The following is a 14,835-nucleotide window of genomic DNA, read 5'->3' on the forward strand; positions in this document are numbered from 1 at the left end:
CCAGCGTGAGTAGTCTCCACAAAACTTTCTCGCATATTCTCTAATTAAGTCGTTATCTCAGTGAAAGCCTGCACTGCCCTGTTGTACAATAGTCACGAAATATTAACTCTTGGCGTGAATTTAGCATTTTTATTGAATCTATTGTATCATCATTGGCAAGGTATCCCTGGCATGCGGTTAATATTACCCGAAAATAGAATTTGTGTTTTAAACGCATTTTTCCTCAAAAGATTGAAACAAAAATTTGACACAAAATGACACTTGTAATCACAAAATACCATAACAAAATTGATATATTTAACTTATTTTGTTTCTGAGATATTGTAGTGAAAGCTTATAACCCAGTTAACAGCTACGCTACCTGAGTTTTGTACCCTTTTGTATCGTGGTCATGTTACTGGGCTGCGAGCCACAAGGTCACAGGTTCTATCCTCGCGTATCTCAATCCGCCACATTGGTGACCTCGGACGATGAACCTTCAACCTTCGTACAGCTGTTGTGGCGCCATCTACCCACAGCAAACCAAAATCGTCAGACTCACTTGACGCAGCAACCCAAAGTCGTCAGACTCACTTGACGCAACAGCAACCACTCACTCACACACGCTCGCCATAACGCTTGGCGCTGCTCAAATGGGTATAGGCGCATTAAACTCAACAGCTAAAACATCACCACTCAACAGCCATATCGTTCGTCTCACCTCCGACTCACTGGAGGGAGAGTACTGTGGTGAAGAGCTTATAAGCCAGTTAACAGCTACGAGACATGATTATTATTTTTGTCTTGTGGTCTTGTTACTCGGCTGTGAACCACAAGGTCCCAGGTTCTATCCTCGCTCATAACATACCTCTTCAAAATCTTACCATGATACGGAAATACAGAAACACATAATTGAATGTTTTGATTGCTGTTGTGAGTTTGAATTCCATCACAGTATTTAAAGACATTGTTAGATATAGTGCATCATACTGAATTGAAAATATAAAATAAATAAATAATAAAGAAAATAAAAAAAAAAGGTGTTATCCCCAAATGGCATTGGCGTACTATAGTTATGAAAATACATATTTATATTAGGCTTTAGCACTTTTATGCAAATCTGTCTTGTCTGCATAGTTTTTTGGCGATTAATCCCTGGCATACAGTTAATATAGTATCTAAAAATAGAATTTGTGTTTTAGAGACATTTTTCACAACAGATTGACAAAACTAAGCTTGTAGTCACGAAGTTCCACACCAAATTTGATATATTTGAGTCGGAGCGTTTTTGAGTGATTGCGTGTATATGTTTCTGAAAGTACAGACCAATAAACGGTCACCCTCCTAGTTGGATTTGGCTCAAAATTTTGTAGATGTCTACATTATATTAAATCTAGCACTTTGCAGTTATGATGTTAACTTATATTCAGACAGACAGACTTCCTCTGAAAAGGCTTTACTCAAGGTTTGGTAGAAATTAGGATTTATACAAAACTCGATTTTCTGAGAAACCGGCTTCGAATTCAATATTTCCTAAAAACAAGTTTTAGCCGGCTTTCGAATTTTTGTCAAAAAACAAAATAGGGAAAAATTATTTAATTTAATTTATATAAAATAACAAAAAATGCGAAATCAATATCAAAGTTAAAATATATATAAAAAAAATTAAGGGTTAAATATACATATTACTTATTAAATACACAAAATAACGAAAACTCAAGCAAAAATTTCAAATAATATTATATTATTTTCATTAATTTTAATTTCATCTAAGAAAATAGGATTTTTAAAAACATAAAATATCCACTGAACGGCGGCTAAGTCTCGTTCTTATTTTGGACACAATATTGCCTGAAATTGAAAATACTCGTTTACTAGTTACTGAGTTTGGCATCAAATTACAAATCTAAGTTTTTTGTTCTTTTATTCGTTTGTTTAAATAATGAAAATTCAGCTTTCAGTGTCTTTGGATTTGTAAGTTTTTCTTCAGGATCTTCAAGAAATTTATGAATTGTTTTTTCCATCCCTTCTTTTAAAAAAGCATTACTCTGATAAGTAGTTTCTACTATTTACTCTTCATCAGAATCGGTTTCCACATAAAAATTTGGAAGTATTTTAGACAATATCTTTCCAGATAACTTAATAACTTCGATTTTTGAAGAAAGTACACTAGATTTCTTCGCTGAACTGGAAATGTTTTGTGCATTTTGCGAATACAGCAAAAGAGCTGCTAATTCTATTTGTCTTTTCCCTTGAATTCGTTCTTCTAAAGCATATAATAATTTCAAACATATTTCAGTGTTTAAATATTTTAGTTCATATAACAGAAATTCAAATATACCTTCACTTGTTAATAAATCGGTGTCTCGTCGTCGCCTTCAGCTGCTAGACGAATCTGTCCCAAGACTTTTATGAAATTATAAAAGTTTAGGATATGTTTCCAATTGACACTTTACAATATTAAGCAAACCTGTCGAGATGGATTGCACATATGTATATGTACTAACATAAAATAAATCGCTTAGGCACGTCTTTTCCACTTTTGCAAGCACAGCTGCGCAGTGCACAATGCACAAGCACTGGCCAACGTAACTCGCAACGTTGAAAAAATGTGTTTGCTGCCCGTTGCATAGAATGAATAAGAAATCAAATAAGTTTAAAATTAATTTACATATAATAATATGAATTCTTTAAACCCGTTTTTCTTAAATTAAAAGCCGGTTTTTAAATGTGACAAATTTATTTTTAAAAAAACCGGGGTTGAAAAACCGTCAAACCCTAATAGAAATCTGCAAATTTGTAATAAGACAGTATACCAAATTCCATACGTCTAACTCAAAGAGTTTTTGAGTTGTTTTCTGATAGAAAGATACAGAGAAAGGTTGGAATTTTTCAAAAACGTGTTTTTTCGAACTCAGAGAGGTATAAAACGTGGAGATTCGTCAAAATCTCGAGTTCCAATTTTTTGACGATTATAATACTTCCTTTATACTATGTACATGAGAAAGTATAAAGGTAATTTTATGAATATTAAGACAATAGAAAGACTACTTTTTATAAAATAATTGTTTTGGATGATATGAATATTTTCCGTAGATAAGTTATAAATCTTTCTCATTTAGCAACGGTTAAATTTACTTTTTCGCTCAAATAAGCTTTTTATTTGAAACTTATTTCTTCATTTCTTTTATATCTTCTTTCCTCTGACTGAATGTACTTTTTGCAGAGGTGACGAGCCCTCTCCAGAATATTTTTAATAATACTTTATAGGTCCTTTAATTAGCTGCATGAAGCGTGGATTACAATGAAGTTATAAAAATGTTCAATAAAGTAATTTAAACTTCGCATGATGGTTCATTTACATTTCATTGTTGCCATTTGCCAATAGGTAATAAGTGGATTTTTGTACCACATACGTTAAAATTATATATATATATATATATATATACAGTGGCTCAAAACATTGAGAGTACACCTTACTTTTACTTCCTAAATCCGACTTTCAATGTAAATAACACATTACTGGGAAGTGCAAACATGATTTTATTTTTACACATAACAAATGGTTTAATTTAGAGTAAAAATAAAGAAAAATCAACGAAAAATTTATAAATTGAAAATTTTCAGAAGCATTTTAAATAAACATACGCAGAATTTTGCCTCAAAAAATTGAGAATACATCAATGAAATTTTTGCAATATCACGCATAGAAATAAAGTGTCACTATTAAATTGCACGTCTTTTGGCTCTTATAATGGCCTCTAAACGTCATGGTACCGATTTCACCCATTTTTGGTGGTATTTGAAGATATTTTACCCCATTCTTCTTGCACCACTTGTTTTAAATGGGTTTTGTTTCTAACTTTGTGTGTTTGAACCCCTTTTTCGGGTATGGCCCACGAATATTCAATGGCATTGATGTCGGGGTTCTGTGGTGGTGTGTGTAACTACTGTTTAAAATGAAAAAGACACCATATTTTGAAGTTACGTGTATTCTTTTTGGGGTCGTTGTCCTGCTGGAAAATGAAATTTCCATCTAAACCCAAATTTTTAGCACTTTCCTTTAGATTGCTGCGAAGTATATCCTAGTAAACCGTATCATTTATAATGCCATCTGTAAAAATTAAATTTCCAACCCCGGATGGAACCATGTAACCTCAAATCATCACGGAGTCACCATCATGTTTAACTGTAAGATGTAAATTTTTTGGATCCGAAGCAGTATTAGGCTTTCTCCATACAGTACGATGGCTGTTACTGCCAAAAATGTTGAGTTTTCTTTCATTACTAAATATGGCTTTCTTCCAAAGGTTATTGGTCTTCAATGGATGAGTTTTTGCAAACTTCAAATGCTTTTTCTGAATTTGCAAGCTGATGAACGGTTTCTCTCTAACAATGCGACTTTTATATCCAGCTTGTCTAATGGTATTTTGCACAGTTTCAGCACTTACACTTCTGCCTATGATTTGAAAAGGTTCTGCAACAAGTTGGATGAACCATATGGTAGCAGCAATCTAAAGGAAAGTGTTAAAAATTTGGGTTTAGATGGAAATTCCATTTTCCAGCAGGACAACGACCCCAAACAGAATGCACGTAACGCCAAAATATGATGTCTTTTTCATTGTAAACAACAGTTACACACACCACCACAGTACCCTGACATCAATGCCATTGAGTATTCGTGGGGGATACTCGAAAAAGTGGTTCAAAAATACAAAATTAGAAACAAAACCCATTTAAAACAAGTGGTGCGAGAAGAATGGGGTAAAATATCTTCAGATACCACCAAAAATGGGTCGAATAGTTACCATGACGTTTAGAGACCATTATAAGAGCCAAAAGACATGCAATTTCATTGTGACACTTTGTTTCTATGCGTGATATTGCAAAAATTTCATTGGTGTATTCTCAATGCAATAAACATATGCATGCGGAAAATTCTGCATATGTTTATTTAAAATGCTTCTGAAACTTTTCAATTTAGAAATTTTCCGTTGATTTTTCTTTATTTTTACTCTAAATTAAACCATTTGTTATGTGTAAAAATAAAAACAAGTTTGCACTTCCCGTTAATGTGTTATTTATATTGAAAGTCGCATTTATCAAGTAAACGTAAGGTGTACTCTCAATTTTTTGAGCCACTGTATATATATATATATATTCATGATATATCTGATGTGTATAATATGTTACACATCTCTTCCTAAATAAACGTAAATTCAACCAAATGTTACAGAGTTTTTAATACGGGAGAAAGAATACAATAAACTTTCTATGGGTAAATTAAATATTTAATTAATTTAATATAACCAAAATATTGCTATTATGCCGCAGCAAAAAAGCAAATTATCTCCCGAGAAATATTTTTCATGCCTTCTTAAAATTCAAAATTTTATTTTTACAATGATATTAAATTAATTATCTCCCAAGTAATATTTTTCATGCCTTCTTAAAATTCCAAAATTTTATTTTTACAATGATATTAAATTCATTTCATTTCAATTTTTCCTTGAATTTCTATTAATATTTCTAAATTTAATATATAATTTATTAGATGCAGACGATTTTGAAATGGGTAAATTAAAAGGCTCCGTTATAAGGTAACGATGAGAATTTGCATCACTCTACCTTTATTTTTTTTTATATATAATCCTGTTTTATTTTTTAAAAATATCTTGAAAACAATTTTTATTGGTTTATAAAGGAATTCTAAAATTTGTTTATCAAAAATAAAACTACAAACTATAGAAGGATTTTGTTTACTTAATCTATATCTATACTTATAATAAAGCTCAATGTGTGTGTGTGTGTGTGTTGGCGCTCTACAGGCCAGGTCATTTGACATACAGCTACCAAATTTGGTACATGTATACCTTAGAGGTCGGGAATGTGCACCTGGGGTCCCTTTTTTTGAAATTTTAATTAGAATTTTAATTATTAATTAAAAACTAACTTTCCCGCCAAAAAAATCTTCCATTTTCCCCACCGCCAACTTTTCCGCCAAAATAATCTTCCATTTTCCCCAACGTCAAATGATTTAGGCTTTAGTTCTTTTTTTCTCCCAACAGTAATGAGGCTAGGGTTAAGATTTTTCGGCGGATTATTTCAAACGATTCTGTTTATTTTCTTAATGTTTGATGCATTTAAAATTAAACATTGTTAATTAATCCATGTTTCAGATTCATTCTGAAGTACTTTTGAATTAAAATAACACAGAATAAAGGAAATTAAAAATGTATAATCTGCATAGCGTTACCCCAACTGGCGTAGAAAAATTCACGCATTTGCGTTACCGTAAAAGGCGAAGAAAATTCACGCATGCGCACTGTGTTCTGATTGTTGGCATGGCAACCATTATCAACGGACGATTTAAATTACTTTTAGGTTAGTTGTATGCTTTTGTAATTAAATTGTATTTATGTTAGTTATATATTTTTTGTATATGCTTATAGTTTTAAGTACATCGTTTTTTAAGTAGTTTTTTAAAACCTGTTTTCGACCGATTATTTTAAACGATTCATTTTATTTTCTTAGTGTTTGATGCATTTAAAATGAAACATTGTTAATGAATCGATCCGTTCATGATGAATCTGAGAAAATTTTGTTGACAAGTTCTTGAGATATTACATAAATTAAGAAAGATATTCTTTAGTGCCCATAAAGTTTAAACGCTCAGTGACTCTATTATCAGTAATCATATTATTAAAAAAATGCTTTGTTTCTGTAAAAAATATTATTATATTAATTGCAGATTAATCCTTTACACTTTAATTTAAAGCATAAATTCTACGAGGGGTAACAGAAAATTAGAGAGATACATATCACGTTATGACTGAAGGCCTTTATAATATTATGAGTGAATTATATGACTATCAAAATTTGAAGTTTTAAAATATTTTGCTGAAGAATCTATTAAAGTGGAATTGCATAAAATATTTAATTATTAAAATTTTAACGAACATTAAGATTGGCGAACCGGCTGGTCGCCAAAGGCGGCTAGTATTTTATATAAAATAAGTTTTTTATTAAAAATAATTTGTCTAAAAAGCATTTATTTACGAAAGTGTTGGGATTATGTTGAATGTTAATATGGCACCGATTCTCATACATTTGTATGAGATACGGCATTAAAATTTTTTCTGGTTAATGCTGAAGTATAAGCAAGATTTTAATAAAATTTTTGGGACAATTAATTTAATGGCGAGTTTTTCAATTGTACAAAACATGAATATTTTATTTCGAGCAATGATGGATATTTTAACTTGTATTAAATATTTTTTACTTTATCGCACGTAACGATGGAATCATGTAACTGTTTAATGTGTTCTAATTATTAGCTTTTTTTATATATTCAAATTTCACTGAAAAAAACTGAAACTTTTCTTTTATTCTTTTTGACTTTTTCTAAAAAAAGTTTTAGAAAGAAAACACATTTTTTCATCACAGTTCCTTAAATAGCTGCTCTTAATTAATAAAATGAGTGAAAATATTTTCTTCTCGAACAATGACAGTTATTTTAGCTAGTTGTATACAAACATAGATGCATCGCAACCATGGATCACCTATATAATAAAGCTCAATGTATGTGTGTGTATGTTGGCGCTCTATAGGCCAAACCGTTTGCCTTATAGCTACCAAATTTAGCACATGTATACTTTGAAGGACAAAAATGTGTACCTAGGAGAAATTTTTAAAAAATTTTAAATAAAATTTTAATTAATTAAAAATTAATTGAAATGTCGGCGTTTTTCCACGATACCTTCCGAAAATATTATCGCACAAAAAAGATTTTTACATCAAGTTCAAGTTCAAAAAATTATCTTTTTGATGATATCAATATATTGTTACGGATTTCTCTTCTGCCGTCGGGTTCGCTTTGCTAGTGATAGTGATATGGTGTAGAGAACACACAATCAGCAGGCCTCAGTAGAACACAACGACGTTTATTTACACGACGAGCATGAGTACACAAAGACGACGAATACACCGATGACAAATATTTACAGCTGAGACGAAGACAGAACAGCACACAGTAGCACACTACAGACGAGAGTAGCCCACAGGTAGTAATCGTCCACAGCACACGAAGCGGCCAGACATAATCCAGCAGGAGAGGGGTTCCTCGGAGCTTCGCTCTGCGGTCTTTCCAAACGGCTGAAATTCTCGCTGTCTTCTCTCGTTTTAGCTGCCGACTCACTACTTCTTACAACTGGCTACACACAATATACGACGCTGTCTTCACAGTAGACAACAGGATTCGGCACACAGCAGTTCAGTACTTGCTCCACACAACTCTGGTACTCCGCTGTTGTTTCGCTATCCTTTGGAAGGCTCTTTACTTGTCGGCGATTCCGACTACTCGAGGACACACACACTGCTTGAGAGTGCCAGTTTTTTATAGTTCGGGAGGCGGGGCTAGAATCTTCTAGACCAATCAGACGTATATCGGCTCCTAATGGATGGATCGACAAAATTCTCGAAGTTTCGAGCATGCTCCATTTTGTAGCCAAATTCGTCGCCAAGATCTGGAATCACTGGCTCGACATCCGGCAACATTTAATACGGATGGCAGTAAAACGGTCTTTCTTATGATGACACTATGTGTGCTGGGAAGCAAAATTACAGGTTTGTAACAATATTAACATATATGTTAAGTTTCTATTTTGAAGGAATTTTTAAAAAAATATTTTAACCGTATTTTTCAACAATTTATTTTGCATAAAATAAAAATAAAATTTAAGCTTCACGAGCATGGCAAAAAAATTAGCTTTTATTACAGCGTTGCCATCACACTGGCAAGAGTTCTGATTTAAAAAAATAAATTAATTATTACTACAAATTAAATCTAGAAAAATACAATTTTCAGCACATGACTGTATTAAATGAAATAAATAAATATTTTAGAAAAAAATGCAAGAATTTTTTGATCTTTTGTTATATCTGTGATATTAATTCACTAAATGAGTTTTATTTAAGGCAAATGTGGTTCAATATATACAGGATATCCATTCTAATAAGGGCCTAGTAGCAATTTTGTAAACATTTAATAATAGACATACATCTGACAACAAAATGGTCTAAATGAAATAAATAATTATATTTTATATAATTTGATTCAATAAATGCTCTGATGAATTACGAATTTTAAATTTTTACATAGATTCTATACGATGTGAATCATATTTAACAAAATATTTTTGAGACACCAATATTTTAAATAAAACTGACTACTTTATGAAAATTTGTATATTACTATTATATAAAAATCGACGATTTTATATTACTTCATCGACCGTCTATAAGAAGATACGCCAATCATCTTCCATTGTTTCTCAAGAATGATTGGCCTAGATTATGAAAATATTTATTGTTCTGAAATTGTAATATTCAAAACTTCATAAATCAGTCTGATTTGATCGCAGAAGAAACGTTTATTCATTTATTTAAAAGCTGGAGTGCGAAGAATATTTTGAAGAATATGATTCCTTAGGGCCGAAGGACTGTCTAAAATTTAAACTTCATATTTTTTTGAAATATATTTATAGATCGAGGCAAAACAAAACATTATTATTCACGTCATTTCAATCCTTTTCAAATTAAACTAAAAACTAAATTTTAAGATGAATCCGAGAAATTTTTCTTGCATAATTCTTTGAGATATTATATAAGTTATGAAAATAATTCAGTAATGCGCGTAAGATTTTAAGGCCGAACGATTAATATTTTCAGTAGTGATGTTAAAATGCTTGGTTTCAGTGGAAAAAAATTTTTTTTTTAATTAATTGCAGTTTAATTGTTCCCACTTTAAATTAAAATCAAAATTTTGCTGGAGTTGACAAAAAATCAAAGAATGATACTTAGTACAATGAACAGAACGGTTTAAGGCTTTCGTAATAGTATGAGTGAAAATTTTAGCGAGCATTAATGCTGGCGAACTGGCCGGATGTCAACGCTGGCTAGTAATAATAATAATGGAATTTTCACAAAGTTAATAAAATATTAACCTTAAATAAAAGAGCAGCTTCATAAACTAATTAATAACATTTTCTCAAAGTTAGTAAAATACAAGCGTAACCTAAAATAAATCATTTTGATTGAAATAAAAATATGTTGAAATGTGTAACTGAAGTAACCAGTTTATTAAAAGTGGGACATCGTAAATACCTAAATCGTTACTGTAAAGTCAAAAAAAAAAAAAAAAAAAAAAAACATTGCAAGAAAACCGAAAATTTGATAAGATCTAATTACTATTCTAACGCTTATTTTATAATCTAGACAACTATCAGTTATTACAATACCCGCAGAATGAACAGATGAATAATCAAGACAAAATACCCACTCAGTTGTTATCATGTAGAAAGTTCACCGAACGTCAGTGCATTGGCGTTGTATAAACGTGCAATGAACTTTTAAATGCAGTGGCATAGAGATTTTTAATGTTTACAGAAGTCATGCTGTAATTCCTTTCTAAACGCACTTAATAGTTTCTAGATAGATTATACAACAGAGAACTAAACAACAAGAACTGAGAAATGTGCAATGGCTTAGTGACCAGAGAAGGCGGGGAAATATAGATATCAAGGTGGCTAACCTTAGCACATGAAGCGCTGCACAATTTGCGCAAATTTCACTAATGGAAAATGTTTTTGTTTTTTCCAGATCTTTGGATTTTTTTTTAATGATTATTCTCTTGTTTGATTATACTTTTCGTTTCAGAATTCCAAGTTTAACAATTTTGCAAAATTTTAATTCGCAATGTGGCATTGGCCAGTAATATGAGCGGATATTTGTAATTCTTTGTCAGGTTCTGACTTTCGTACCATTAGATACACTTTCTTTCAGTTCACCCCTCAACACCACGAAAAAAAAAAATTGTAAAATTCAGCTGATTATTTCATACATTATACTTCTCAAATAATAATCTGTAATATTTTTTAGAAAGCACCATACTTACGGCAAGTCAAAGAAAAGATGCAATGTGTCACAACGGTTGGATTTAAAAACATGTCTTCACTTACGTGTTAGTTAGTGCTGCCAATTTAAATAACTAAAATATGTACTAATTCGGTTCGAATCAATTGATTGAGATCATGCATGAAAATTAGAGAATAGCCTGAAGCGTCGGGTCCTTTTTGAATATCATTTTTGAATATCGAAGATGATATAATGTTTAATAAACATAAAAACGTTTTAATTAATAAAAGTAGTCACTTGATGAGTGTTGTTGCATTTTGGAGACAGGCTTCAGAAAATACTTTTTAAAAACAAAATGCTTTACATAAACTCCCGTTTATCCACTTTATATTAATCTCAAAATGTTATTAAATAATTTGACAGTAAATAAAAGAAGAAATGTTTTAACTAAAAAAATGCTATTATTACTTGCAAAAAAGTGAAGTAATAAATTTTAAATACAGAAATGCATTGTTTATTAAACCTTAATTCTATGTTAATTCCCCTTACTTCAATAAAAAAATATTCTAAAGAATTTTTATGGTAAATTTGTAATTTTTTTCGGCATTTTCATGATTTTCCTAATTTCTAAAATAATCCGACTTCACCTTATTGCTAAATATAAACATTAGGGTTAAACAAAAATGGCCTTAATTTTTTTAAATTTTAGTTTAGTAATAGTGGGGAAAAACTGCCTAAGAGGTTCCAAAAGAATTTAAAAAAATTTAGTTGTAATACAACAACATCTTGAAATGCCGGAAAAAAGCTTAAAATTTATTTAAAAAAAATTTGAAAAATTATAAACTTTGAGAAAATATTTTTTATGATTTTTTCATACTTACAATATTACAGAAGATGGTTTTAAATATATACATAGAAAAAATTATCTATTACAAAATACAAAAATAGTAAATAAAATATTTTTTAATATCAAATTTTGTGTTTCTTACTTCTGTATCCTGAATGATTATAAATGTGAAAGCTGAAAAAATGTTTGTTTCTACTTCATTGATACATTAATCTGTCTTTTTTTTGTATTAACTTTTTGCATACCCACATGTGAATCAATTTTTACTCCTATGTATCCTTCTCTTGCGATTAAACCATAGACAATTTGAGCCGATTCGGTCTCCAATTTCACAGCTCTTTCCACTGTTTGTGTGTGACAAAGAAACCAGGAAAAGTCGATAACCGGGTCCACTATATTACTTCGCTCAGCTTCAGATGCCTTAAGTATAATAAAAATATTACCAGTTAAATATAATATAAATATTAACTAAATGGTTATAAATAATATTGATACCTAGTAAACTATTACAAGCGCTTTGAGGAAGAAAGAAGCAAGAAAAAGTAAAGAACTACAGAAAATAGATAAGCTTACTCGAGAAAGGACAAAAATGGTTACTGGTGACAATGACAGCGCAGAAGAAAAACAATGATCTTTACAAAAACAGGCAACAACCAATCAGATCCTTTAAGAATATCTTAAGATTCTGGCTGAGCACATTTGAAAGTGTATGTACTTATGTGGTTTAATATTAAGTTAAAACCTTCATATACTTATGGTTCCAAATATCTGCTTAACCTTATTTTATATTCAAGATATCTCTGTGACGATCTCAAGAACATTATAGACCCGAGTATTCACAGAAATGGGTACTTTGTTGTTCCAGAAAATATCCTTTTGTCCATGCTAAGTGATGAACTTAAAATTCAATGAGAACTTGGTTTACGACTTATTTTAAAAGCAAGAACAGAAAGTAGAATCAGAGTCAGAAAGTTTAAAGTTCCGAAGGGAAACTTCGATGCAAAGGACTATTTCGACATGATCTCATGGCTTGAAAATGACGTAACTGAATCCCCCACCCCTTGTTTCCGGAGACTCTCTCAAAGTGTTACATATTTCACTTACAGAAGGATCCTTCTCTGAAGAAATTTTGAGATAATGTCTAATATAACAGTAGCACTTCATAACACATTTGTGAATAGTGAGCTCAACTTCAAGCAAATGACTAACCTCCCCCCCCCCAAAAAAAAAAATCCGACACTTGTCTTGTCTTTATGAATTTAGTCTAAGTCGTTTGTACTCACACAAGCGCGCAAACTAACAAATCAGTTAAGTTAATCAGTAACACAATGGATGGAACGGAGAGCCAACTCAATTGAACTCGGCAAAGTTACTGACCTGGCACAACTCTGAGCTTGTCACCAAACGCAGACAAATTCCCCTCAATAACAACCGCTCCGGCGATGATTCAGAGTCCTGGATGCCATACCAATGCAATAGTAAAACTGTTTTTTATATTTCTATTCACATTATAACGCCTATTTAAAACTTTTTATTTCATAATCGGAAAAAGCAAAAATCTTTGAAGGAGTTTCGAAAACTGTGTTTTTATGAAACTTTAACGTCCTTGCGGCACCTCGGAACATACTCCAATATTTCCCATATTTTTAATTTGTCTTATCTACACCAAAAGGCAATTTCTCCGAGTTGTTTTTATGTCTCCCTAACGGGCGAAATTAATTAGATAATTAATGGCTTAAATCTAAATTAGCGAAACATGAATTATCCCTGAAAGAACATATTGTATCTATAATGACTGATGGAGCAACAGTTATGAAAAAAGTTGATTGGTGCAAATCAGCAAATGTGCTATGCTCATGAAATTCAATGAGAAGTAATAGATGTATTATACCAAAAAAATAAAGAACAGAAGAATCCAAATACTGTGGATATAGAAACTTCGGATTCGAACTTTGAAGAGAGTAAGAGTGAGAGTGATACTGACAATGAAGATAATGACAATGTAATTGTTGAAGAAGGTATTGCTAATGAGGATGAAATATTTACCCATCAAGAATTGCTTCCTATAATTTATGAAGTTCGAAAAATTGTTAAGATATTTAAACGTTCCCCTACAAAAAATGACATATTACTAAAATATATACTAACTGAAAATAAAACAGAATGTATGTTAATATTAGATTCTAAAACACGTTGAAACAGTTTACTCCTATTGATGGAACGATTTTTGAAACTGAGATATTCAATCCAAAAAGCAATAATCGACTTAAACCTGCTAATTAATTTTTCAGATAGTGAATTCGACTTCATATCCAGAACTGTATAAGCTCTACTTCCAATAAAATTGGCTGTTCAGGCCTTATGTCGGAGAGATTCTAATTTATTAACAGCTATTGCAACAATAAATTTCATGTTGCAGTCATTGAAAGAACAGCACACATCACTATCTGGAGAATTATATATTACAGAATCGCACAGAAGAAAGGCATACCGAAATAGAAAATGTATTACGGTATTTACATAATTATAATGATTTTATAAATGAAAATGATAAAAAAGAGACTAACCAATTCAAGTCTGATCATTTTCTTAAACATTTTTACCCAAAAAACCTATCCACATTCAGAAGAATTCGGTACTGTTATCGAAGATTATGATGACACTAACGTCGATAGTGAATAGGAATTGTCTCTTGAACAAAAATTCGAATGAGCGACAAATAAAAAAAATTTCAACGAACCAAAATAGAATGCAGAAATCAGCTATATCCGAGACCATCTGACGAGAAATCGATTTATTTGAAGATGAGGGATTTAGAAGTAAATACTTGGAAAAAGTATATCGCACATTGCTAACAGTACCACCAACCAGCGTAGATGCCGAAAGAATAGTTTCGACAGCTGGTCATTTTTGCACAAAATTACGTTCCAGGCTTAATAACAGTACAACTGATGCATTATGTTTTTTTAAGATCATATTTCAAAAATGTGTAATAGTACCACAGACTGAATAGTGATATTTACACTTTTTCGTGACTTAAATAAATAAGATGTTCCTTTACTTTTTTTTTTTGTAATTCTTTATATACTGTTATA

The sequence above is a fragment of the Argiope bruennichi genome, chromosome 11 (assembly GCF_947563725.1).
Source record: "Argiope bruennichi chromosome 11, qqArgBrue1.1, whole genome shotgun sequence".
In the NCBI taxonomy this organism is placed as follows: domain Eukaryota; kingdom Metazoa; phylum Arthropoda; class Arachnida; order Araneae; family Araneidae; genus Argiope; species Argiope bruennichi.